The sequence below is a fragment of the Corvus hawaiiensis genome, chromosome 5, assembly GCF_020740725.1.
Source record: "Corvus hawaiiensis isolate bCorHaw1 chromosome 5, bCorHaw1.pri.cur, whole genome shotgun sequence".
Lineage (NCBI taxonomy): Eukaryota > Metazoa > Chordata > Aves > Passeriformes > Corvidae > Corvus > Corvus hawaiiensis.
The window spans coordinates 4,050,795-4,076,942 of NC_063217.1; the positions used below are offsets into that span (position 1 = coordinate 4,050,795).

General features: G+C 41.4%; 1 long non-coding RNA gene across 1 annotated transcript; it reads right to left on the reverse strand.

The window, feature by feature from the left end:
* Nucleotides 1–866: 866 nt before the first annotated feature.
* Nucleotides 867–26,103, reverse strand: LOC125326525. Its single transcript, XR_007203875.1, has 3 exons — nucleotides 25,955–26,103; nucleotides 14,160–18,926; nucleotides 867–1,880 (listed from the first exon to the last, which is right to left on the reverse strand). It is a non-coding gene; the product is annotated as an uncharacterized LOC125326525 (long non-coding RNA).
* Between the last annotated feature and the right edge of the window lie 45 nt (nucleotides 26,104–26,148).

Sequence of the window (26,148 nt, forward strand, 5' to 3'; positions counted from 1 at the left end):
ATAGTTTAAGGGAAGCCTTTGCAGTTCAGACTAATCTTTCTCATAATGCATCATACATGTCCTTGCTATCTGCCATAATGTTACCATTTCCTCTGGTAATTAGAACTAACTTCTGTGTAGTGAGACTCCCTATCTATAAAGCTTAATGTTCCACACCTCATATTATGCTCTCCTGGTAAAAGCAGTTTTCTGCTGCCATTGGATTTTCATTACATATCCCACCCACACTGAATATGGTCTGTTATGGCCCATTTCCTCCTTTCCCCAGTCCTAACTGAAAAGCAACCATTTTTTACCGCTTGTAATACACACATTGCTCAGAGCTGAAACATTTTGCTTGAGGCCAACTTCTGGTCTTCACTGACCATCTTCATTGAGCCCAGAGGGTTGTGACCAGTGCCACTGAGTCCAGCTGGAGGCCTGTGGGTAGTGTTGTGCCCCAGGGGTCAGTGCTGGGTCCAGTCTTGTTCATATGGTTCAGCAGTGACCTGGATGAAGGGACAGAGTGTCCCCTGAGCACGTTTGCTGATGATGCAGAACTGGGAGGAGTGGCTGATCCACCTGAGGGTTGTGGGACCTGAACAGTTTGGAGAGTTGGCTGAAGAGAAACCCAGTGAAACTCAAGAAAGGCAAATGCAGGGTCCTGCACCTGGGGAAGAATAACCCTGGGCACCAGAAATCCTTCCCTATGAGGGGAGGGAGGCCCTGGCACAGGCTGTCCAGAGAAGCTGTGGCTGCCCCTGGATCCCTGCCAGTGTCCAAGCTGGGTTGGACAGGGCTTGGAGCAACTTGGGATAGTGGAAGGTGTCCCTGCCCATGGCAAGGGGGTTGGAACTGGGTGATCTTCAAGGTCCCTTCCAAGCCAAACCATTTTAGAATTCTGTGATATTTAAAGGAGTAAAATAATGCCTTACAAATATCGGGTACTTTTTTATTTATTTTACCAGTGGAAAGTTATCAGAAAAGTAATTGGTGCTTGATTCCTTTTTCAGGGGAAAAAAAAAAAAAAGTCCTGAATTTTAGGAAAGCTCTGAAATTCAAAAGGCAAATGCAGTGTCCTGCACCCAGGGGGGAACAACCAGCACAGGCACCAGCACAGCTGGGGGTGACCTGATGGAGCAGCTCTGGGGAGAAGGACCTGGCGGTCGTGGTGGACAACAAGTGTCCATGACAAGCAGTGGGTCTTTGTGCCAAGAAGGCCAACAGGATCCTGGGATTTATTACAGAATTGCCAGCAGGTTAAGGGAGGTGATCCTGCCCCTCTGCTCAGCCCTCGGGTTAGGCACATCTGGAGGGCTGTGTGCAGTTCTGGGCTCCTCAGGACAAGAGGGACAGGGAGCTTCTGGAGAGGGTCCAGTGGAGACTGCAATGATGATGAGGGGATGGGAGCATCTCCCTTACAGTGGAAGGCTGAGGGAGCTGGGGCCCCAAGAAGAGACAACTGAGAGGGGATTTATCAATGCACACAAATATCTCAATGGCAGGTGTCAAGAGGAAGGGGCCAGAGTCTCTTCTGTGGTGCTCAGCCGCAGGACAATGGGCAGTGGGGACACACCGACGCATGGGAAGTTCCACCTAAATATGAAGGAAAACATTTTTCCTGTGAGAGTGACAGCACTGGAACAGACTGCCTGGGGAGGTTGTGGAAGCTCTTTCTTTGGAGATATTCAAAACCTTCTCGAGTGGAGTGGTTGGACTAAATGATCTTCAGAGGTTCCTTCCAAGCCCAACCATTCTGCGCTTCTCTGAAATTTTCCATTCCCATCAATGAAGCCAGGACTTGTCTGCAGCTGTTTATTTGGAAAAGTGGGCTAGGTTTGTGCTTGGAGGCTTTGCTATGCCCTTCCAAGAAGCTGATAACCTTTCCATAAAGGGCCTCCCTGAAAGGAAACAATCAGCAGAATGAGAATTAAAATGAGTTGAAGCAGAAAATTAATCAACCAGGAGGCGTTAATGGATTAACTCTTTTCCAGGCAGTGTCCCTTCCAGCACCTCTCCACCTTTCCAAGGACAGGGCGGGCATGAGAAGTGTCCCCTAGCCTGGAGCTGTGCCTAGCAAAGCCTGGCTCAGCTGGTCAGGGAAGCGTGCCCAGCCTTCTGCACCACTTGCTGAACAAACGATCATTTAATCTCCAATTAATCAGGTCACTTATGCAAATGCTAAACTGACCCCTAATACTTCTTTCTCTGACATCTGCAACCAAGTGCTGAGAAGCCTGAGTTCCTTGGGGCTTTTCTTTTTTTATTATGCTTTCTGCACTGAAGTCAAAGAAGGCCAATGATTCCATTATACAATAGAGTATCTGACTCACCCTTACAACTATCTTCAAGGTTTTTGCAAACCCCGGGGTTGCTAATGTTTAAATCAACAAGAAACAAAATTAGTTCCATCACTCTTTTTATCAGGAACTCAGCAACTAAAAAAGAAAATCACACAGTAAAATTGCTTCCCACTCCTAAATCCTCTGCTGTGTCACAATTTAAATAATTCAAAATTCCCACAAAGTCTCTCTGTTCCTGAAAGAGGTAATCTGTCAGTTTTTTCATCGTGTTTGCAGGTTAAATATTCACTAATGGATTATTAGCACATATATTGTAGATGATCAACTTTGATTAATGTTCAAGTGCTACAAAGTTTCTCATATTTAATAAATATTTTCAGTACTCCCTTATTGCTTTATCAACATAAATTACAATAACTGTCTAATAATTGTAAATCAATACAAACCCTGCAGTAAATCATTCTAAAGCAGAGAGATGTTAAAAAGGGAAATCCCAGAATCATTTAGGTTGGAAAAACCTTCTAAGATCATCAAGTCCAACAATTTCCCCAGCACTGCCCAGGCCACCTCTAAACCACATCCCCAAGTCCCATGTATGTGGCTTCTAAAGACTTCCAGGGATATCTCAGTGATGCCATATTTTTCCCGTTTCTTTCCCATGACAGTCTAATCTGATGCCAATCTGGATTTCTCTTTCATTCCTTTTTTATACTTTCTTTGCTGATTTTTACTTTTTTTTTTTTTTCCCCTGAACCCTCAGCAACTGGGACAGTGTATTGGTTAAATCACCTCGTTTGAACACAGTTTTTCACCTTGTCTCGATTCACTGTGATTATGAAGGTGGGGGGTTTGAAGGTTTTATTTTTTCTATAGCCTGAACATGCCAAGTGTGATTTCTGAGGTCTTGGGGTTAATTTTGCTTTGCCTCTGGCTATCCCTTGATTCCTCTTCTATTTATTGTATTGAACCTTGTGTATGCACTGAAACCAACACACCTTTGTGCATGTACCTTGAAGAGAGTGAATTACAGAGCCTTGGTTTCAGCACAGGGTGGGCCTTACAAAGGGACTTCTTAGAATCACAGAATGGTTTGAGTTGGAAGGGACCCTAAAGGCCATCTCATGCCACCCCCCCTGCCATGGGCAGGGACACCTTCCACTGTCCCAAGTTGCTCCAAACACTGTCCAACCTGGCCTTGGACACTTCCAGGAATCCAGGGCAGCCACAGCTTCTCTGAGCAACTTAGAGCAGTCCTGTCTAGATTTAGGTTGGAAGATGTTGCTTTCTGCTGGCTGTTCTCCTGGCTATCCTCCATGGCAATGGAGAGAGGGAAGTCTTTCTAAATAGCAGTTCCCAAAGTTATCTGAAGCAGGCAGGGTACATCTTCCTCCACAACTGACAAAAAAGGAATGACTAACTTTGATCCAACACCTACCTTTTGGATGGCTGAAGTTAAGGAGGATGAATCATGCTGGTGCTGTACTGGTTTCCCTCCTCTTTGCAGAACAAGGATTTAATTGTTGATTCTATCTTTATGCAGTCCTTGCTCCAAAATCTCTCCTAGTTTTACGGTCTTGGAAAGACCTATTTTATAGAGTCATGCTGTTGAGTTGGAATCACAGGCTGGAGTCTTGGTATGAGGAGAGCAAAACCCACTGGATTTAACTGCAGGATATGCTATTTGGTGAACTGCCTTTCAATAAATTTTCCTATGATTATTTTCCCTGGATTGGCCAATCTGTTTAATGTTTCCTGCTCTTTCAAAGTGGGCCATTATGTCTGGGATGATTTCAGGCTCCTAATGTAAGTACTTTTAACAACAAAGCCTTTACTGTGCTGGAGTGAGTCACTCCTTGCCAGCAGAACTGTTCGTTAAAATTACTGCCAGTTCCTGCATTATTTGTCAAAAATCACTTCTCACCAATTCTATTTACTAGGACTGAACATTTCTGCTACAAAACCTCTGCTCAAGTCTTCCAGTGTTTGATGAGCACAACTTAAGACACCCTCCACACACCCACTTCATAGCTTGATCTCTGCATTTGCTTTGCTGTGTGAAATCAGCCTATCTTCATTTTCTTTTTACTAAACAAACCAACTATAATTTACAGGTATTAGAAAATGCTGTTAAATTCTTCCCTCTTGCTCAATAAACTGATCTGACTGTCAGTATATATTCCTAGCAATATCCTGTAATATTCCCACAGAGATTTGTCCCACCTGAAACTTTTAAAACCACATCCAAATCTTCAGCTGCAGCAATAGAAGCAGAGAAAACCCAACATATCACAGAAATTAAGATTATAGGAGTATTTAGGTGCTGCTACTCTGTAGGAAGTTTTCTGGATTTCTTAAAAATATCAGGCACAACCCAAAAAAAAAAAAAAAAGAACAAGTGATGTGTGTGGGAGAATGATGGACACAAGATATGAATTCTTAGAATCTGTGAGCTGTAGTGTTGTCTTGGGGTGACTTTGTGACGTGTATCCCCTATCGCTGTCCCATGCCCAGGAATTAATTTTGTGCCTTTCTATGCCTTTAAACTGAGCCTGAGAGTACACAAAATGAAGCCCAGAAACATATGTTTGGGAAGCATTAATTAACACCATCTCTCCCTTCCAGCAGGCACAAACCAACCAGCCAGACTGGGAGATGCCATGAAATGAAAGGGAAAAGAAAATAATAGAATTATCAACTTTCATTTTCCCCAAAGGACAACACAACTCATCTCAGAAGCTACAGACGTGCATGATCACGGCCTAATATTGAAGATTTATAAGCTCAGAAGACACCAAAATGTTCACTTAATTTGAACTTGGTGCAGTTCATGCACTTTCACAGAGCACTTCTCGCATGGAGGCTGTAACTTTTAACAGCATTAGGACTCTTTTAGAAAAACATCCCTGAAGACTTGAAATGATGGGGAATCAATAAGCTGCTTTAGTAATTTGTTGTACAGAACCCCCATGGTTTCACAAGGTGTGTTTCATTTCCAAAACGATTCAGGTGATTTTGTCCATTGGCTTTTGCCATCCTTCCATCAGCCAGATTAAAGAGCTTTCCATTACCAGAAGTCTGCTCTCCATGTTCCTACTTATAGATTAGAAGGTGACTTAATCATAATCTTTTCTCAGATAAACTAAACAAATCAGTATTGTTTAGTCTTCGGCTGTAAAGAAGCCTTTCCAGACCTCTATAAATCCAAACACTCTTTCAGGCTCTCTACTGTTCAAGGCGTGGTTTCATATCTGAAATATCTGACATATTTTCTGTTCCCATTTGTGTGATTTTCCCTGGTTTTATTCAAGTTTCTGTAGCTTAAATCAGGCCACCTCACCAAGTGGTTCAGAATACTCTGTGAAATCAGTCTTCTGTTGCTATTATTTTTTATCACTGAAAGCTCTTGTTGATAAATGGTGTAGGGGTCCTGTCTGATCACTTACCCCAGTTATAATCCAGATTTTATTTGAGTTTTACAGAGTTCTGATGGATCATGTTCACATTTTGTTTACAGTCTCTTCTCATAAAACCACAAAAACAATCTTCCCCTATGATCTTAGATGTCTTTTCCACCTAAATGATTCTGTAATTTATTTTTATCAGAGTTTCACATGCTGCTTCAGCTTTTCAGTTCTGGGTGGCTTTTTGATAGACAACATCTGATGACAAAGTTTGGGAAACACTATGGCTTGATTGATTGATTGGTTTGCTTTTAACTGAACCAGTTTGCTGGTCTTGCTCTGGCTTTAGTGAGCCAATATTTTAGTCTAAAATTTGCCAAAATAGCTCGCAGAGTTTACATCCTGCTTGGTCAAAGGCTGCAAATACCCCAGGCTACTCTCTTTATTTGCACGTACAAGAGGTGCTAACAGTAGTTGTGACAGTGTGTGGGCTCGTTTCACATCATTTCTAAAATATTTCCAAATTTACATCATATGGTGGAGTAGCCAGAGATATTTTCACATGGTTTTTCTGCCATGTACACCAGGAAAGGCTCTTGTAGCTCTAAGCCTAAAGGGGACAATGTAGGGAAGAATCTCATTATATTGCCAAATATTTCTATATATATACTTTTAAACTTTCTTCTCATTTACATGTGTTTCAACAGTCTTACAGAAGGTGGTAGCAGCTACCCTAAAGAAAGCTTGGAGCCTCTTGCATGACTTCCTTTTACAGGAAATGCATGTCTTTTTTTCAGTTGGAGACCTCTTTGCTCTTTAATCCCATATAGGTTTTATATAGGAAGCAGTTGAATCACTCTTTTCAAGTGAAAATATGTTAAGAAATAAGAACATTTCATGTGTTGTTCATGTGTTTACGACCAAAAAGTCAAATTTAAATCAGAATCTCAGCACCATAATCTTTTAGCAAATGTTACCAGCTGTTCAGCTCCACACTTTCTTCCTTCTTAAAGCAAGTAGGAAAGTGAAAATCCATCATATCAGTCAGCTAGAGGTTCTTAGTCCCTTTACCTTGACAGATGATACATCAGAGTGCCTGTCTTTCTGGAAATTTTAGTTTTAATGGGCTGGGATCCATCTTCCTGCAGATACTAAAATAAAAATATGCATCAAGTCATTTATATGACTTAAGCCTATATGTATAGGCTCACTTTTATATGTTCTTCTGAGAAATAGGACTTAATTTTTCTGCTATGTCTATTTATTATGTCACAGTGTATTTTTCTTCATTGAAATGGCCAAAGAAAACAGCATGGCTGCTTGGCTATTATGACATCCTTCCAAATCCTAAGAAATGTGAGATTATTAAAAAAAAAAAAAAAAAATTAGAGGTGTTAAATAGGCAGAAAAATTCTGAGAAAATTGTCAAAAAAGTTATTGTAAGAGAGAAAAAAATAAATTTAGTGAAAGGGGAATAAGGAAAAAACACCCCACCAACCAAGGAATATATTTTCTAACTCTTACAGTCACTGGGATACCAGGAAAATTCCTTTTTCAGACATATATAATTCTCTATTATATATAAACCTAAATTCTATGTGTAAAAATATAAATATATTGTTTCCTGAATGCTATAATACCTACTCTGCATTCTTCTCTCATAGCTGTGCAGAGCCCTGCATGACAGTGTGGATGCTAAACAACCTGTTAGATGATACTGTAATAAAGATCAATATACAAATTTACTGCAATAAAGACAAATAAATTATCTAGGGGTGAACGTGGCTTTTGAACACTATAATCTTTGTCCACACAAAGCAAAACAATGCTTAACTCTGAACATCTGAAATATGGGAAGTAAAAGAGCCTCTTAATCGAGGCTTTTTTCCACATAGGTGTGACCTTGGTGGCAATGGGAAAAAACAGATTACACTGTAGATTTCAGGTAGCACAGAAATAAGTCCTGGAAATAAGGTTTTTAAAAATTTTCTCCCCTCTAGCAAATAAGAACTACTTTGAAAAGTGTGCTGAGACCTTGTGCCTTATGTACCACCCAGGGGGGGCCTAATGCCACTGGGGCTTTTGACAGGAAAACTGGATGAGAAAATGAGGAAAACAAATGAAGCACGTTTATATCCATGACATTTTGTATTTGTACTTCTTATATAGAATCATTTAGGTAGGAAAAGCCCTCTAAGATCACTGAGTTCAACCCTTAACCCAGCACTGCCCAGGCCACCACTGACCCATGTCCCCAAGTGCCACATCCACACGGCTTTTAAATCCCTCCAGGGATGGGGACTCCACCACTGCCCTGGGCAGCTGTGCCAGGGCTGGACAGCCCTTTCCATGAAGAAATTTTCTTCAGTATCCAATCTAAAACCACCCTGGTACAACCTGAGGCGGTTTCCTCTTGTCCTGTTGCTCACTGGTTTTGAGAAGAGCCCAACCCACAAATCTGGGGCAGTTTCCCAAATCAGGATGGCTCAGCTGCAGCCTCCACTGCACCTCTCCAGCAAAGAGTGGCTTCTCAGCCTTGTGCCTAGACCCCAGCAGTTCCCAGCTCCAGATTTTTGATCCATTAACCCCTTGGGACTCTGACCTTTCCCAATATCTCAAACTTTTCTGTCCAGCTGTCGGTTTATCCTGGATCTCCATACTGTGCCTTGGACTGCTCTTCAAACACAGAAGTTCCATATTAAAATCCAAAGAGCTGTTACCTTATCTTTCTTTAAATCCTGGTTTACAGCTCATATCTCTCATGTAATCTACTCACATTTTCCATTTGCTACTTGCTTACTTCCAACTGCTACCCTGCATTAACAGTAACAAAAATACTAGAAATGCCTAATTACCTCACTTCATTTTTGTTATTGTCTGTGGACTGGAATATTTTCTTTTGATAATTCATTTTACTTTAATTTCTAGTCAGCCTAGAAAATGAAAAGAAAGATTAAATTATTTTGACTTGAAAGGGTATTTGTTTGACCTTAAACAAAGTAATTCAAATTGTTTCTTAAACTCTATTTTTATTATAAAGAAATTTGACTTTTTAAACACTCCTTTTAGTTTGAAATGATCCTTTACAGCTTTGTCATTTTTTTTTTAATATTATGCACATATCTTGCTTGATATGATTCAGCTTCTTTTCGTTTTCATCAAAAAGATTTGATAGGAAAGATTTTGCATGCTCAGAGACATAAATGGACCACAAAATCTTTTAATACTTTGCTATGCTCATTTATGTGCAAATTCAGATTTCATGTCCAGTTTCATGTGCTTTTGTCTTAATCTGTAAAGTCTGCTGGGCAATGATGCCTCCATTTAGCGCTTGTGCAACACCTGCCACATAAATGTTTGGGCCTTTTGGTGTGGATTTTTTATTCATGGTGCAAACCAAATGCCAGGAAAGGATGGAATTTGTCTATTTGTCCTGTCCTTTCCAGATTTCAGTTTGGGTCAGGTATCTCTCAACAAATATGCTTAACAGAAATATTCACATGAATAAAAACCTTATTTATTCAGCCAAGTGGGAGCACTTAAGGGTTGTTTAATGTCTAAGTACAAAACTATTAACAAGAACATAAATTTTGCCAAGAATGTTGGCAAGAGATGAGGTATTCCTTCAAGGATTTATCTACACCCATTAGTTTAGGCCTTTAGCAAGACACTAAACATCAGAAAATTTAGTTAAGGTGTCAGTTTAAGTGTCTGAAAAATGTTGGAGAAGGTATGGCCAGGAAAATTCACCTTTTTGGTATGTTTAGTGTGTTTTAAACAGCTCCCAAACCCTCTGGGCCACCAGTGTGCAATTACTTGGGGAATATTGAGTTGACTGCATGTGGTTGCTGTTGGGAGATGAGTGTGGGAGAGAAAACCAAACAGAACAAGTTGTAGTTGTGCCACCAGAACAGGCAACTACAAACGGCCACCTAATTTTGTGAGTTTGCAGTCTTATCCACAAAATAACAATGATCCTGAATTTTAAGCTGTGGTGCAATCAAAAATGGTTTGGGTTGGAATGGCCCTTAAAAATCATCTCATTCCAACCCCTGCCATGGGCAGGGACTCCTTCCACTACCCCAGGTTGCTCCAAGCCCCATCCAGCCTGGCCTTGAACCCTTCCAGGGATGGTTGGCTTCTTCATACCATCAGAGCCAAATTATTTAAGAAACAAAAGATAATGGCACAACATTAGCTGTGTCTCTGATGCTCCTCAAGTGAAATGTACGACAACTTCTGGAGACTTGGGACTTCCAGCTCTACGGAAATGTCCGATACAGTGGCAGAAATGCTGGTGGGGAGGAATGATCTCAAATTTCTGGCCTATTTTCGATTGGGATCTGCAGTGTCCTTTTCTGGTATCACACAAAGGACAGAGAGTTTCAGTATATCCTTAGGATATCATATAAAATAACTGCACTAATTATTCCTAGCTGAATTATGAAATGATCCAGTCCACTGTTTTTTTAATATTTTTATTATCCCTTCCCCCTCTGATCCTGCAGCACTTTGCAGGTTTGGGACTATAATCAGCACTTCTGTGTGAAAACTTATCACTCGAAGAAACACTGTTGGTTCAAGCTGATAGGAAGAATTGCCTAAAAATAATGAATCAATTTTGAGCCAAGTGTTGTACTTTTAAAACCACTATTTAAGAGGGATACAGTAATGTAATTAGTCAGGGATGTAATTAGAAACATTTTGGTGATGGCTTGAGTGAATGACATTTCTTGCTTAGCTGTGCATTTTGGAAAGCTCTCAAAGGAACTTTTGTCTTGAACTTTGAACATGGTAGAGTGGAAAAAACAGCTGGCAATTGCTTTGAGGTGATGCTCTTTTGAGGCTCCCCAAAATGCCTTTGCTACAACCTTGCCCCTTGCCCCTTTATTCAGATTGAAAGGGAATTTCAAGCAACACAATTTAATGTCAGCTTGAGCAAAGACCAATCAGACTTTGGATCTTGAAGAGATTTAAGGAAGCAGCTTCTAGAGACACAATCAGTGATTCTTGGGCTAGAACTGACTTTTGGCTCATGTCTAAAGATTTGGCTGTGGGATAACTTAAACTGACAAAGAGGAGGGTTAGATGGGATATTGGGAATAAGTTCTTCCCTGTGAGGGTGGCCCTGGCACAGGGTGCCCAGAGAAGCTGTGGCTGCCCCCCCTGGCAGTGTCCAAGGCCAGGTTGGACGGGGGTTGGAGCAATCTGGGATAGTGGAAGGTGTCCCTGCCCATGGCAGAGGGTTGGATTTAGCTGGTCTTTATGATCCTTTCCAACCCAAACCATTCCATGATTCTATAACAGCTTAAAATTCAGAATCATTGTTATTTTGTGGATGAGACTGAAAACTCACAAAATTAGGTGGCACTTTGTGGTTGCCTGTCCTAGCAGGGTTTCTGTGGCCAGATGTCATCCTCTAATTGCTTTGGTAGAAACAGAGTGAAGAAAGGTGCTTTTTGAAGGGTTAATAAACATGAACAGAGCAATATGAAATGGATCAGGTTGGAAAAGACTCACTGAGGGTCAGTGTTACAGATTGTTCTGCATGAACCTGAGGAAGGAAAAATGGTTTGGAATTGAAGTTGGGACTACAGCTATAAGAACAGGTTTGAGTTTGGCAGTGTAAAATCTCAAGCCTTTTATATGTAGGATCTGAATCTGCCTTTGCATCTTCAATTAAATGATTTTTTAAAAATAAAACACATTTCCTTGGCATATTTGAAAGCTCTTCATTGTAGGAGAACAACTGATATTTTTAATGAAACAGCCTTGTACACACACAAAAAAAGCTGTACATAAATTTGATTGTGTACACAAAAGAAAAATTGCATATTTTCAAGGCCGTATAAGCTGTTCTTTTTTTTTTCCCCCTCTGTAAAAGCTCAAGAGTTAAGCCTCTCTATAATTTGCCGAATCAAGTATTCTTTCACATAATCAGTGAGGGATGGAATGTACAGATGTCCCATCATCATTTAACACTGAGCAAACCTCTCCAGAGTTTCTCCAGACCTCCTTATCTGTTATGTAGTACCTGTTTAAAACTATGACTGATTTTTTTTGCTATATTAAATCCTTTCTCCAGAGTGACTTTCTTTCACAGGATGCCATTGATTATTTTGATTGGTTTAATTTTTTTCTTTTAATGTCTGGCCTTCTGGGTTTGGGGGTGTTTTTACTCTCTGGAGGGGGTGTAGGGTCTGGTAAGGTATTTTGGGATGAACCTATCTTTCACTGAAGGTATTACCAGTTAAAAACCCTTCTGTCTGCCCCAGGCTCAGTATTTATGGTGGTTCAGCTGAGCACAGGGAAGTGTTAAACAGCTGTATTATGGGGAAGTGTTAAACAGCTGTATTATAGCAACTGCTTGGCACAGAGCAGCGAGTCCCCAGCTCAGATGACACTGCAGCCACTGTGGGAGAGGGACTGATTAACCAGCAGTGCCTCAGAGGAAAGCTTTGCCTTGCACCCTGTGACTTGTTTTTCTTGCTTGTGACATGGTGCACGCTTTTGTTTAAAATGTGCATAATTTTGTAGCTACAGTACTTACAGACTTTAATCAGCAGTAAAGATAAAACAGTATCGCTTTTGTTCCCTTGCTAAAGCTCTTTTCATGTGGTGTCACTGCCTGCTCAACAGCCACATTTATCCTGGGTGTTTTGTGCAGCCCAGCCAGTCCACAGGAGCAAGAACATTCCTCTTTCTTTTTTTCCCCCAGCAAACATTTTCAACACATTTTCTCTCCCAGGTTTACAAACCACAATCAATCCAGGAGTAACATCCATCCTTGCTCATCCCACAACTGTGCATGACCCCCCAAAAATGTCAGAGCACAATTCTCCCTCTATTCCACAACCCTCTCACTTTGCTGATGGGCCTGATTTGGCTAAGAACTCCCAAATGTGAATGGTGGAGGAGGAGGTTAATTTGATCCCTAATGAGATAGTCCTGACAAAATCAGGTAGGAGGATTTCTTTCCTTTCACACAAGCAGGTAAGCAGACCAGAACCAGCCAGTGCCAGATATAAATCTCATTTGAATTGAGTAACACAGCTTCCTCCCATCTGATGGTTTGGCCCTTCATTTCTCATTGGTAAGAAATAAATACACTTTTATTGACAGAAGAAAAAAAAATGCTCTGAAGACAGTTCATCAGTTGTGTAACACCACTTGGATTAGGATGGGGAAAACTTAAAACCACAAAATTCAAATTTCGCATTAGGAATTAAGAGCAACGGGTTTGTTTCTTTTACTATATACATCTGACCCTCTTGTTAATTTTTTACTATACTGGAGATTATTGAAGCTAAACTGAGTCACAGGAGTCTGGTTGCACTGTGCTGTTTGGGGATAGTTTTGTGCTCTCCTCATAGCAAGGGACAGGAAAGAACCTGACATTTTCCTCTGCTGTTTGCCAAGAGCCAGCTGGTCTGGCAGCATATGTGTATTAGCAGGGCAACTGGCAAAGCCAAGCTTTGTGTAGCATGTGCTCATTTCTTGCAGTGAGGGGGTCAAAAACCTGGCACAACAAAAGCTGGAGATACTTTAAGATTTTGAGGAGAATGTATAGAAAATAGAGGACAGAAATCCACAGAAAGGTACGTCTTGTAATGCTATTCATAGAGGAGCTTATTCTGTGCATAGCTGAATATGGAGGTCCATTAAAATGAGCTTTCCCAGAAAAGCTGCAATACCTTGACTATTTCAGTCTCTCATACTTAAATAATTTTGAGTCAATTCTTGTAAGTACAGGAAAATCTATGGCTGAAAGGTTTTTCTTCCCTCTCTTTAAATTTGTGGTGCAAAAAATTATGTCTCTAATCCTCACCAGCATTGGGTTTTTTCTATTTGATGTTACAGGACAATGATGAATTTGGCAAGAGAAGAGGTGATAAAGAATTTGGGTGCCTTAAGTTGACACCTGATTGTCAGACAGAGCTCCTAACAGAGTGATATTGTTGCAGACTAACTTAAAGGAGAGGGAATTAGGAACCTAATTTTATTGCATTTGCTGGAACCTTCTTGTTCACTGAGCAGGAGGGGAGGGTAAGCAGTGCCCAGACCTCCTGTTTGGCATGAGAAGTGAAGAGCTTGGAAACCATTTATTGCCTGAAACTGTAGTCTGCTGGTCTGCAGTCCACTTTTCCCTTCAGCACTGGAAGATGGCATCTCCAATTTCCATTTCACTGACACTGAAGTGGTTCTAGGATGAAATGTAAAGGCACAGAAGGCTCGGAAGGCACATCTGAGCCAGCATGCAGGAGGCCTGTGTGACAGCCAGAGCCAGCACCTCCTCTGCTGTGCTGCAGTCCCACATCTAAGCACACATAATTTTCCAAGTCTCTATCATTATGGTCATTTACTTCAGCAATTTAGATTGACTCATTAAAATGTTTCCCCCTTGTCTTCCCAGATGAGCCACGTTTAATGGGTGTATTATGTAACCTAACACCTACCAGGACTGCTCTGAACTTACATGAAGGGCAGTTCAGCTCTGTTCCACCACATCTATCTAAGCATCCAAGTCCCATTTTGAAGATGCCAAGTCTTCTGCCAATTACTATTCTGGTCACTTGTTGAGTTTCATTACAATTTATAATGATAGAGTTTTCAGAGGGAATCTGGAGATAAAACACAGAAGAGATTAGGCAATTTTTCAAGAGATAACCACTGTCACCTTACAGCGAAAAAAGATTTAAAGTAAATGTCCTCAGTGTAATAGAATGTCTTGGAATACCTGAATGTTTGCCTACTAAGAAAACACTCTTGAAACTTTTCCTGTTTGGAAAAAAACTGAAAGGGAGAGCTGAGATGTTTAACAGGGTATTATTTAAGCTCATTTGCTCAGTATCTTACTTTTACAGTTTCAACCCATATCTGATGTCCATGCAGCTGTAACTCAGCCAATTACCTTGTAATTTACAACTTTATGATTCAGTGCAACTCATAACAGGCACAACAATTAAGATCTTAACAAATGGAGGATCTTGTGGCAAAACTCTTGCTCACTCCTTCCCTTTTCACCACTGCTAATCCTGTTAGGTGCTTTGTTATGTCACATTCAGAGCACATTATTCCTTTATTCTTACACAACCCTGTGCTGTGGGCAGTAACCTGGAGCCTCCATCTCATCACCAGAGGCTCCTGTTGCTGTTGTAATGGGAAACAGGGAGTTTTTATCAGGAGGCAAACCAAGGAGCCAGTACACAGCAGCATCATCATCATCATTGCACTTCTGCAGCCCTGAAGACAAAGAGCTCAAGATAATTTGTCATTAATATATACTAGACCACATCCTGTGGCTGTTGCTCTGGGTTTAGGCAGACCAAGGTCAAAGGATATCACAAAATACAGGATTTGGGCCCTTTTGCTGTGTTAGCTCCTTCTGTACCACTGGGATTTTCCTTTTAAGAGGGACCCACGTTGTAAATGCAGACTATGTAAGCCTTGACCCACTTTTGGGGAAGAGATGTTATTATACATTACCTTAAAAGGCTCTTAAGATATTTTTGGCCACTCAATACATAATGAAAATATATATTCAGTACTGTAATGCAGCGTACTTCTTAATATTCTAAATGGGTCAAGGCACCACACCCACATTTACTTTTAGATAATGCTCATTTTTTTCTGCTTGTTTGCACATCTTTTTCTTAAATCATTAGTAAGATTTTTAAACCATTTACAATGTCAAATAAATCACAGATTTGAACTACTCTGACAGTGTTTTACTGTTAGGTAAGTTGAGAAATTATCAGCAACACACAGTTGAGCACCTTGTGGGATGGCCTGTATTGGCCACTCACCTTCAGAAAATCAGACACTGAAGCGTAAATTTTTTGTTTTTCTTTCCATATCTTCTGGAACATCTTTGTTTTGTCTTTTTCTCTTATTTCTATGACTCTGCTCCCTCAAATGTGATCATACCTAGTGTAGCAACTACAGATATTCATAATACCCATGTCTTTTTTATTGGTGCATTTACACCTGTTGAGCCTTGAAACAAGGTGTGTTACATGTGCTGACTCCCAGTTTTTACATGTATTTTCCACATCTAGAACCCAGCTGATTGTCTGATGGCTCAGTGACAGCAGAACTCTCTGGACATACAAGCTCACAGAATGAGTCTGTATGCTCCCAACACATGCTGACAATTAAGAGAAAAAATTACATAATAAAAAGCACCTGACACACTTTTGTTTTTCAACTCACAACACAAAGCAGTAACAGACACACCTAAATGTGAGCTCCAGCAAGTACCCTGTCCTCGAGCCAAATCTCCTTTAAGAGAGTCAGGGCCCTCCCATAAAACACTTGTTTTCTCATCAGCTTTATATAAATAAGCAATTTCCCAGGAGCACTCTCCATTTTACTCCCTATTACTCCAAACTCTCCCAAACCCAAATGCATTTATAACCTGCTAACAGGAAAAAAACACTGGAGCATTAAAATAAAAGTATAAAATAAGTGTATCTTGGTCCTCCAAGTCAACTGCAGAAGTTGTATTAATGTCAGTGTGCACAGGGGAGGAAAGAGTGAAGTTAGCTAGAGCTTGAATAGAGAAAAAAACCCCAAACCAGGAGTTCTTCTCATATTTCATGATTAGAATCACTTTTCATAGGACTGCCTAACATCTCATCATAGTTCTATTGACCACCTTTCTCTTCCATTCTCAACTGCTTTTTATGTCTCTGAGACAGCTCCATGGCTTGGGGTAGAAAAGACCAAGAGAAAAGTCAGTGTTCTATTTCTTTGAGGATAAAGCCTTTCACCATGTGCTGAAAAAATATAGGTACCACTGGCTCCTGCAGTTCCTCATCTTCTTGATCTTAAATCAGTTCTTTTCCAGATGCTTTTTCAGAATATTCCACCCTCTGTTGCTTTTATTTCAGTGTGGTCTCTGCACATGTTGCTCTTTGCTTTGGGATATTCCCTTTTCCTTCTTTCTCAGCAACTTCACCAGAAAACAAACTGCCACTAATCAAATGATTTCTAATTTCCTGACAAAATTCAAGTGTTTATTTCTGCCATGGTGTAGTTCTTGAACCACATTTTGAGAGACCACAGCACAAAGCAACACAGATGTCAGCCCCTCTGAGGAGATACCATCAGTTGATAATCTGTGATTAAATCCATGCTTACTCATGTATAGGACACATCTGGGTTAATTTAAGGGAGGAATATATATGAATTTTAATTCAAGAAATTGCTTTAACTGTAATTCAGTTAAATTTTATTGCCCTGCACAAGTGAAGTCTACCTTTGGCAACTCCTTCTCCAACTTACACTTCTGGTCTTCTGATGTAAAACAATCCAAAATCTGAAAATACCCAGTCCTTTCAATACCTCTGAAGGAAAAGACTCAACTGCGAATTTGGTAAATATCCCCTATAAAAAGACACTTTTTTTACTTACAGTGGTTCACCTGCAGAAAATGAAATGAGTTCCTTATGTGGGGTTTCATCAATGATGTCTGCATGACAAATCTGTGCTATTTTTATATCTTTGCTTTTCAGAGTTCACCTGATTTTTATTTACAAAGGACTAGATGCAGTACCCTGTACCCACTTAGACTTCACTTAGCATTCTACTACTGAAACAAACCCCAAAACTGGTAACATTTTCTGGCAATGGCTTGTGCTTATTGACTTCCACTTCAGAAACCACTAGAAAAGGTTTCACCGACGTTAAATGTCTTTTATTTTTCAATCACTGTTATACAGAGCAGCCAACAAAGTCAATTAAACTAAGAATATTGTATCTAATGACATTACTTATTTATAAGACTAAAGCTATGTCCTTGTGGTTTATGGTTATGCAGATGTAACTTAGAGCGTTTGAAATTAGCTTTCACCTTGACTTTGGCAAATAAAAAATATTTTTAAAAAGCCTGGAAAATTTTTGTTTGGACAGAAATGGCTCCATTTTGACATAATTATAATACAAAACAAAGCTAAAAGATTTGTAGGAACTGTCATAGCAACATGTTTTGATTTAAACTGCCAAAATTCTGTTATGGAAATCACTCAGGTTTTATAAAATATTTTACGTAGTTTGCATGAAGAAATTGTGAAGTGGAATGGATCCTAGTTTCCTCTCAGAGAAATTCCCAAGTTAGGATAGTGGTAGTTTTCTCCCCCTAACACATTATTACAAATCCTATGACCACTCTAGTTTGCAATGTTTCCCTCCAATAGTTCTGAGCAGGTTCACCAGTTTAACAAAAAAGCATTTTCTGTTTTCTTGCTTTAGTTTTTTGTAAGGGACAGTTCATTCAGCTTTCATCCAAATAGGAAGAATGATTTGAAAATGCCAATATTCCTGCAGAGCCATTCCCATTTGAGGTGTGCTTTATGTAAGGCCTGTAAGCCCTCAGGTAACACATGACCTGAATGACCAAGAGGAGCAACCATTTTCAGAAGTAAAAAACCTGCAAAATTCAACTGAAACATTCACAGCATTTCTGATACTGAAATCAAAGTTTTTATCTAAACGTGGCACCCTTGCTTTACACGGGGCATTCTTCTCACACTTCTCTCACAATTACCAGGTCCACGTGGGTTTTTGGAATGTCATTTCCCTTCTGTGTGAAATGACATCCATCTCCAGGCTCCAGTGGATGAGCCTGCTGCTGGGTAACTGCATGACCCTGTGATCATTGACACAGACAAACACAAAAAGGGATTATTTAACGTGGAAAGGGCAAAAGGGTGTGAAATACTCCAGGCTTATTGCTCGTGATTCATTAATATGTTCAGAATAAAAAAACACCTGAATTTTATGTTGCTGTATTGTTCTGTAGATAAGAAACTATTTCTCAGTTGAAGCACATGACCTTTAGCAGAAAAAAAAGGTTTGACCTTTCCAAAAAAGTTAATTAACAAGAAAGACTCTGTAAATTAGGTCAAAAGGTCCATTAAGATTCAAGAAAATTCCAGCTTACAAAACACTGGTCACCACCAGCAGCAGCTCTTATCATCAGATGTCTGTATTTTAGTTTTTTTCTTGATTTTTTCCTCTTTTTTTTTTTTACTTACAGAACCTGCTCCATTAGAAAAATTAGCTTTCTTTCATTTTCATGACTCCTCAAGGCCTGAAGGAAAAGACCAGAATCATCCACAGTCTTTTCATTTGTGATGCAGACTATTAACAACTTCATTAATTTTCTTCAGGCCATATTTTAGTTCAAAGTCTCTTGTGCATTTTTACAGGAGTTACTGGAAAGATGCATCATCTTGGGTTTCTGTCAAGAGAAAAAAAAGGGAATTAGGAAGTTTACATTCTTCAAGACATGGGAAATAATTCCTGTAAACATCATTGTAACTAAACCAAATCTTGATCACTGCTCTGTGCCCACAAGATAGAAAATACATTTGATTGCATTTCTTCTCATCAAAAACTGTTTAGTAAACAATATATCACAGCCATCTGCTTTAACCCTTAATTAAGCACAGAGAATCATTAATGTGGTGCAAACCAGAAATTAAAAACAAGAAGAAAAGCTTCTAAAACAAGTTTCTTGTTCTACACCTTGTTACCTCTAGACTACCAAGATGCAATGTATATATAAATATATACATATGTCAGATATAAATAATCCCTGTCATGTTCTGTCCACTACAGGTCTCATAAAGGCAACAGGAGTTTGTACAATAAGGCCTAAGAAAGGATCAAAATTTAGATCAAATTTCTATGATACTGAAGAACAGTACTGGGATTCTGAGGAATCCAGCAATTTTCACTTGGATGAGCAGGCAGTGGATGAGCAGCTTTCCATCCCATCTCCTATGTGCAGAAAGCACAACAGGATGTAATAATGAAAAAGCAGAAGGTTTGAGGGCAGTGATTTCCCTGAAGTGAAGCAAATCCATTGGTTGTTTCCTTCAAGAACAGAATACTTCATGAACTGGATGTGCAGCCATGGCAGCACAGAAACCCTTCTGCTCCTCAGACTGACGATTCTGAAGTCAATCTTATTTTGTGACAGGTACTAAGACCTGGATATTAATCCTTCTCCCTATGCTTTTCTTTGGCTGGGAAAAGAACGGGATTCTAGGGACAGAGAAGTTCCAGGAGACAACTTTTAACTACTTCTGCAAAGGCATGAGCCAAAAATACACCCCACAGTTCTTAATCTGTGCACCTTCTGCCTCGTTCCTCTGCCACCTCCTGTCCCTTCTCACACACTGAGCCCAGCTCCCTCCTCCTCTGGTGTCTCCCTCGCCTTGCTCTCCCCCCTGGACAAGACTCCCTGAACACAAATTCTGTGCACAGATGAACTACACTGATTTACAGCTTGCATCATCATTGTTTACCTCTGACAAGCTTCCTTAATTGAGATCCCCAGCAAGAAAAACCTATTCTGGCATCGCGTGGGCTTCCCAGTCATGGACAGATTTCCTGTTGTTTCGATGCAGTGTGCAAACATAAGAAAATAGAACTTGTTTTCCAAGGAGCTAACAACATCAGCAGCACAAGGCATGAAGTGTTTACAAACAACAGATGGGAGACACACAGCTCGAAGGTGGCGGTCAACATGGAAAGCAGCACTCTGTCTAAGAGCTGCTTGTCTGAGCAAGGGGTTTGTAGGAAAGAAGAGCTTTAAGGAGAGATACAGAATTATTTTTTCTGATGTATGTACAATTAAGAAAGCCCTGAGGTAGAGAAACTGAGGCAGCTTTAAAGAAGTCAAGTCAGTTATTCAAGGAGAGCGGAGAAGATACATTTTCCTGAGTCTCAATCTTGAACACACTCATTTTATAAATGTGAGAAAGAGAAGTTATGGCATATTCCAAAATTTATGTCACATTCTCTGAATACATGCAAAACTTCTAAACCTTTCTTTATCCCCCTTCAAACTCTTTAACTCTTCTCTACCCCCCTTCAAAACACAGAGACCCAATGAACCTACTGCAAAGTGCCCTTCTTGCAATAAAAGGGTGAGAGATGATCTCCATAAACACACAACCCCCTGCTCTGATAACTGGTGGCATCAACTGAAGTTCAAAAGAAAATTTTAACAAAATTTGAAACCTGATCCTATGGTTTTGAGAAAGAACCACTTAAGGAAAAGGCCTTTTAACAGCCTGCTATGGTGGGCATTGATGTAAGTCCAACACCAGCAAAGAGCAGGTGAATTTTTTCTGAATTTTGAAAGTCAGCTTTCTGAAAGCAGTGAAGGTATCTGCCCCATCCTCTCTGGCATAAAAAGGTGGACAGACAGACCCTCTGTGTTTTTTTCCAAACAAACTGCATCTGCTGCTTGCCTGCAAGTCGCTGCAGGGGTCTGAGGCAGGGTAAGTTCCTGGATGCTCTGCCTGGCAGGTTCTTGTGAGCCAGATAAAGGGGAGGCAGAGGGCACAGCAGGCAGGGGCCTCTGTGTCACAACCCACCTTGCAAGTGACTCTCCATACAACATCCAGTTTAAATGACCTGCAGGCTGTGAAGGCTCCACTGTGCTCTCGTGCTGATACCCAGCACCAAAGTGTCTCACTGCACAGGAGAAGCAGGAAATATTTGCAACCCAGTGTTCAAGTAAATGTGTCAAAAATGACACACCCAAGCTGAAATACAGATACCCAAATGTACTCAGGGATGGGGAGAGATTTTAGTCAATCCCTGGGTATTTATGTGCACTCAGTCAAGTCCAAAAGACAACGTCTTATACAAGGCACTGAAAGATCTTTTGAGAGCTGCTGACAATTTCCCTTCAGCACAGGTAGGCAACTATCTACATTAAAGCAACAAGCTGGTTTGTCTTTAAAGACCACTGAGCCTAAAAGAAGCTTTAAGTATTCCAAGTTCTACCTGCAGCTTTCAAAGTCTGTTTGAATTGCCTATGAGATAGCTCCTCCTCAATTTCTCCCTCTTAGATATTAGTTAACTGATTCTTTTCATTAAAAACCCTCACTACATCTTAGTTTCCCTGTTCCCCAAAATTCTCTTTTTCACTAAATAGGAACAGGCATTCAGGATTAGGTGGTGAAGAAAGTCCATTTAGACACAGAGGTATTGAGATAATAACAGAAGGCGTAAGAACTCAAAAAAGTTCATGTTCTTGAAGCAAACAGTCAAAATTATTTTCAGCAATAATCTCTCTTGGTGTAGAAGAAAGTTCTACAACTAGAACTACAATCTAGAGATGAGTAAATGGTGTGGAGGGTTTTTTTCTGTGTACACAGACACAACGCTAAGACTTTATGCTGGGGAAAGGGGGGTAATTCCTGCTGTGGTATTCTCACACGAGCTAGATGTAGAGATAAAAACACAGTCTGCAATACTTCGAGAAACAGACTAAGCTATTGTAGGACTGAAAACATGTCAAATATTAAGTCTAACTGAAGAAGCTGGTATTGTACAGTACTTGGATGCAAGGAAAATACAAGAAAACAGAGGAAAAAAAGAGATAAATGATGTGACAGATATTATAGAAAAAGATAAATTTCCAGTTAAGCCAAATGTGAGGAAAAAAGGAGAAAAAATTGATTGCTACATTAAAAAGAAAAAAAATAAAAAAGACAAAAAGCTAGAATTAGCATTAAGAAATATTATTGTGGTTGTATTTATAAATATGCTCAGTTTTATTTTAGATCTATCCTCAACATAAATTCCTCTGGTATGCTGGAAAAGATAAAAGTTTTGGATTGTTATCCCCGTTATCAAAGTAACTTTGTCAGCCAACACATGTAACATGTCATTTTATGGAGAAAACCCGTACTTGCTGGATTTTAGTAATACGCAGAAGAAAATTATTTACACTACACTACATCATGTCAATGTACCTCCTATCTAATGTTGTTATTAAAGAAAAAATAAATTCAAAGGATGATTCAGAAAGTCAAGTTCAGATCTGTCTGTGCATCAACAAACTATAAATTAGTATTTGAGAACTAGGACTGCTGTGTGCTGAAATTTGCTGAGTGATACCCTCAGAAGCAACAATCAATCTACCTGTAAAACCACAACTCCCAATGTAGAGTTCCCTGAGCAGAGAAACTTAACCCCCCCCCCCACCCCCCCCTTGATTTCCTTCCCTTGTTATCCCAGGGACCACACACTCTGAGTTCTTCCAAGAGGAATACACTAAATGCTCATCCTTGCCATGGCATCCTTGCCATCCTTGCCATCCTGCAAAGCTCACGAGACACCCTGGATTCTCCTGTGCATCCACCTTCTGGTTGGTCACTCTGGCCTTACAGATCCAGGTCCTGCATTAGTGTGTTTCAACAATGATCCCACTCCTTCCCTGATGGCTTTTCCATAGGTAAGGACTACTCCACCTAAATGAGGTGAATGGGCACAGTCAGAGGGTTCACCTTGCACAAAATCCACTTAATAACTGGGTTCTGTATCGTGACAGACAGTTCCACAGTTGACACAGAACTAAAAAAACCAATAAAAAGCATCAATGCATATTTCCCTTAAGCAGAATACTCCTTTTGTCTGTCTTGCTAATCCAGGTGCCCAATATTTCCGATGGTTTGATGATATTTCTGCTCTCTTTGTAGCTGCATGTTGGCAGTGGGAGATCTCATGGAGTCAAAAGCATTTGTTTGGAGCTGTCAGTTGGCCTCCCTTGGCTGGTATGAGCCACATTCACTCACTGAGCAGCTTAGCATCTTATCTCAGATTTTAGTAAACAGTGGCAACAAATTCAGTTTTCTTCCTTTTCATTGAGACAGTGATAAAAAAATAAAGGTGATTTCAAAAATCAGTTAATAACCTAAAGGAAAGAAAGAAATGACAGAGCCTCTTTCAGGACCATGAAAAAAATAAGTTCCTACAGCTCTTCCAGATGTTCAGATTTCTTTATGGCATTCTGGGAAATCTCTTAGCATCAGTCCAGCAATCCATGTCTTCTGTCTCAGACAAAAGTAATCTGGACTAGGTAAGTAATCTCACTTATTTCTTAAATTGACACACTTTAAACAAAAACATACAAAACCAGCTGAATGAGTCCTTAGGTTCAAATTTACAAGAGATGTATTTGAAGCCTTGCTACTGGCAAAGGGGAGAAATACTATTTTTCATAATCATGCTTATTTATTATTTGTGGTCTTACACGTACACTATAGCTCATGCTCATTTCAGTCAGATGCCTGCCTCAGACATTTAGCTGACATTCAATTAGCACAGTAATGCACGGTGATAAAGCAGTAGGTAATTCACCATGTTCTATTTGGGAACATTCCTTGTTGCTATTAATATTCACAACACACTAGCCAGTTCCAAAGGAAGGCACTGCCCCTACCTAGAAGAACCAGCAACCCAAAACATTTGGATTACAAAAATGTAGGCAAGAAACAAAAGGTCTGTAGGTAACAGTTTCCGGTGGGAAAGACAAGAAGAGTACCTAGAAAAGGAATTTGATGCCACCTGGGAGCCTATTAAAGACACAAAATAAATGTCCAGTTTGCCTTGCACCAAAAATCTACATCTCATCATAAAGGGGAGGTCAGCCTAGCATGGTCTCTGTTTACACTTGGCACTGGGAGGTTAAAATAATTCAAAGTATTCTATACACTACTGACTGCGACAACTTCCAGCTACATAGCTGCACCAAGTATGTGCCATGAAGCACCTGGTCACATTTAAATTCATATTTAAATGAGTTCTTGCCTAAGAATTTTTTTTTCCGTGCTTCAATCCCTGAGAGAAGGCTCCTATGCAGCTCCGCTCCTCACTTACTCACTGTAAGCATGAATATAGATACTGACTATATTTTTATATAGGAAGAGAGAAGAAAAAGACTGGAAACTGCTGCCTCTACTTGAGGCCTAACAGACACCTGTACCACTAACATCGTTCCCATACAGGCTGAGGCAGGGCAATTGCTTTGGCAAGATCCCTGCAAGCCTAAAACTGTCAAGCAAAGGTAAAAGCGTGGGAGGACTCCTCCCTCTCCCCTCCTTGTTGCCTGTGAGTTTACGTAGAAGCCAGGGAAGCAGATGGATGCCACAAGAGGTGCAAAGGATGCCTGGAACAACAGAACGTCAGTGGGATTTGCACTGCCTCGGAACGCCAAAGTCCCTTCGCGACACCCACACTCCACAGGGATCCTTCGCCACTGGGGTTTACGGGACTTTGGGCTCAGTGGTTTTGGAGCGGGATGGTGGCAGCACGTTCTGTCCAAAAGAGACAGCAGAAGGTGCTGCCAGCGTAGCGAAAAATAAAAAGGTTGGTAAGATGAGCAATACAGTTGAAATAGGGGGAAAATGAAAGTGCAAGGCTTTGCAGGGAGGACCAAACGCTGGCATTTGGTGCACAGCATCAGCAAATCACAGAATCTGTTCGGTTGGAAAAGACCTCAGAAATTACCGAGTCCAACCCAGCACCACCGTGGCACTGAGTGCCACGTTCAGTCTTTCCTTAAACACCTCCAGGGACAGTGACTCCACCATCTCCCAGGACAGTCCATCCCAATGTCTAGTCACCCCTTCTGTGAAGAAATCCCTCCTAATGTCCAACCTGAACGTCCCCTGGTGCATCTTAAGGCTGTGGCCTGTCATCCTGTCGCTGATTGCGTGGGAGCAGAGCCCGACCCTCACCGGGCTGCACCCTCCTGTCAGGCAGGGCTGCCGAACACTCAAGTAAGAAAGACATACACAAAGTTTTCGTTGTTTAAGGGAACAGAAAAACCGAAGCTCTTGCAATCAGTCCTGACGGTACATCCAGAACACAGCGATCTCCCCCTGCGAGGCACCTGAGGCAGCGCATGGGACCATCACAGGAACGCACCTAGAGAATGCGTCCAGCTCCTTGTTCCAGCCCTGCTGCCACAGCTCCCAGCGCTGTCCCTGGGCCACCCGGCTGTGCCTGGGGAGATCCCGCTGCTGGCACTGCCTTCACAGAATCACGGAATGGTTTGGGCTGGAAGGGGACCCCGAAGCCCATCTCGTTCCACCCCTTGCCATAGGCAGGGACACCTTCCACTAGATCAGGCTGCTCCAAGCCCCATCCAAGCTGGCCTTGGACAATTCCAGGGATGGGGCAGCCACAGCTTCTCTGGGCACCCTGTGCCAGGGCCTCACCATCCTCACAGGGAGGAATTTCTTCCTATTGTCTAATCCAAACCCACTCTCTTTCAATCTGAGCCCATTCCCCTTGTGCTGTCACAACACGCTCTCGTAAACAGCCTGTCTCCATCGCTCCCGTGCCGCCCCTCCGCCTCCCGCTCCGCACCGCCCGCACGGGACGCGCCCTGCGCACCGCCCGTGCCGGGACCGCGTCCCTCGGTCCCGCAGCGCCCGCGCCCCGCTCTCAGCTCCCCACCTGCCGCAGCCGTGCCCGCTCCATACTCACAGCCGGCCCCGGAGCCGGGAGCGGCAGCGGGTCCATCCCTCCCTCCCTCGTCGGCAGCGCCCGGCGGCGCAGGCGCGCTGCCGCCTCCTCCCCCCGTGGCTGTGGCGGGGCGGCCGCGGCGGCAGCGCCCGGCTCCGCTCAGAGCCGAGCGAGCGCGGCTCGGG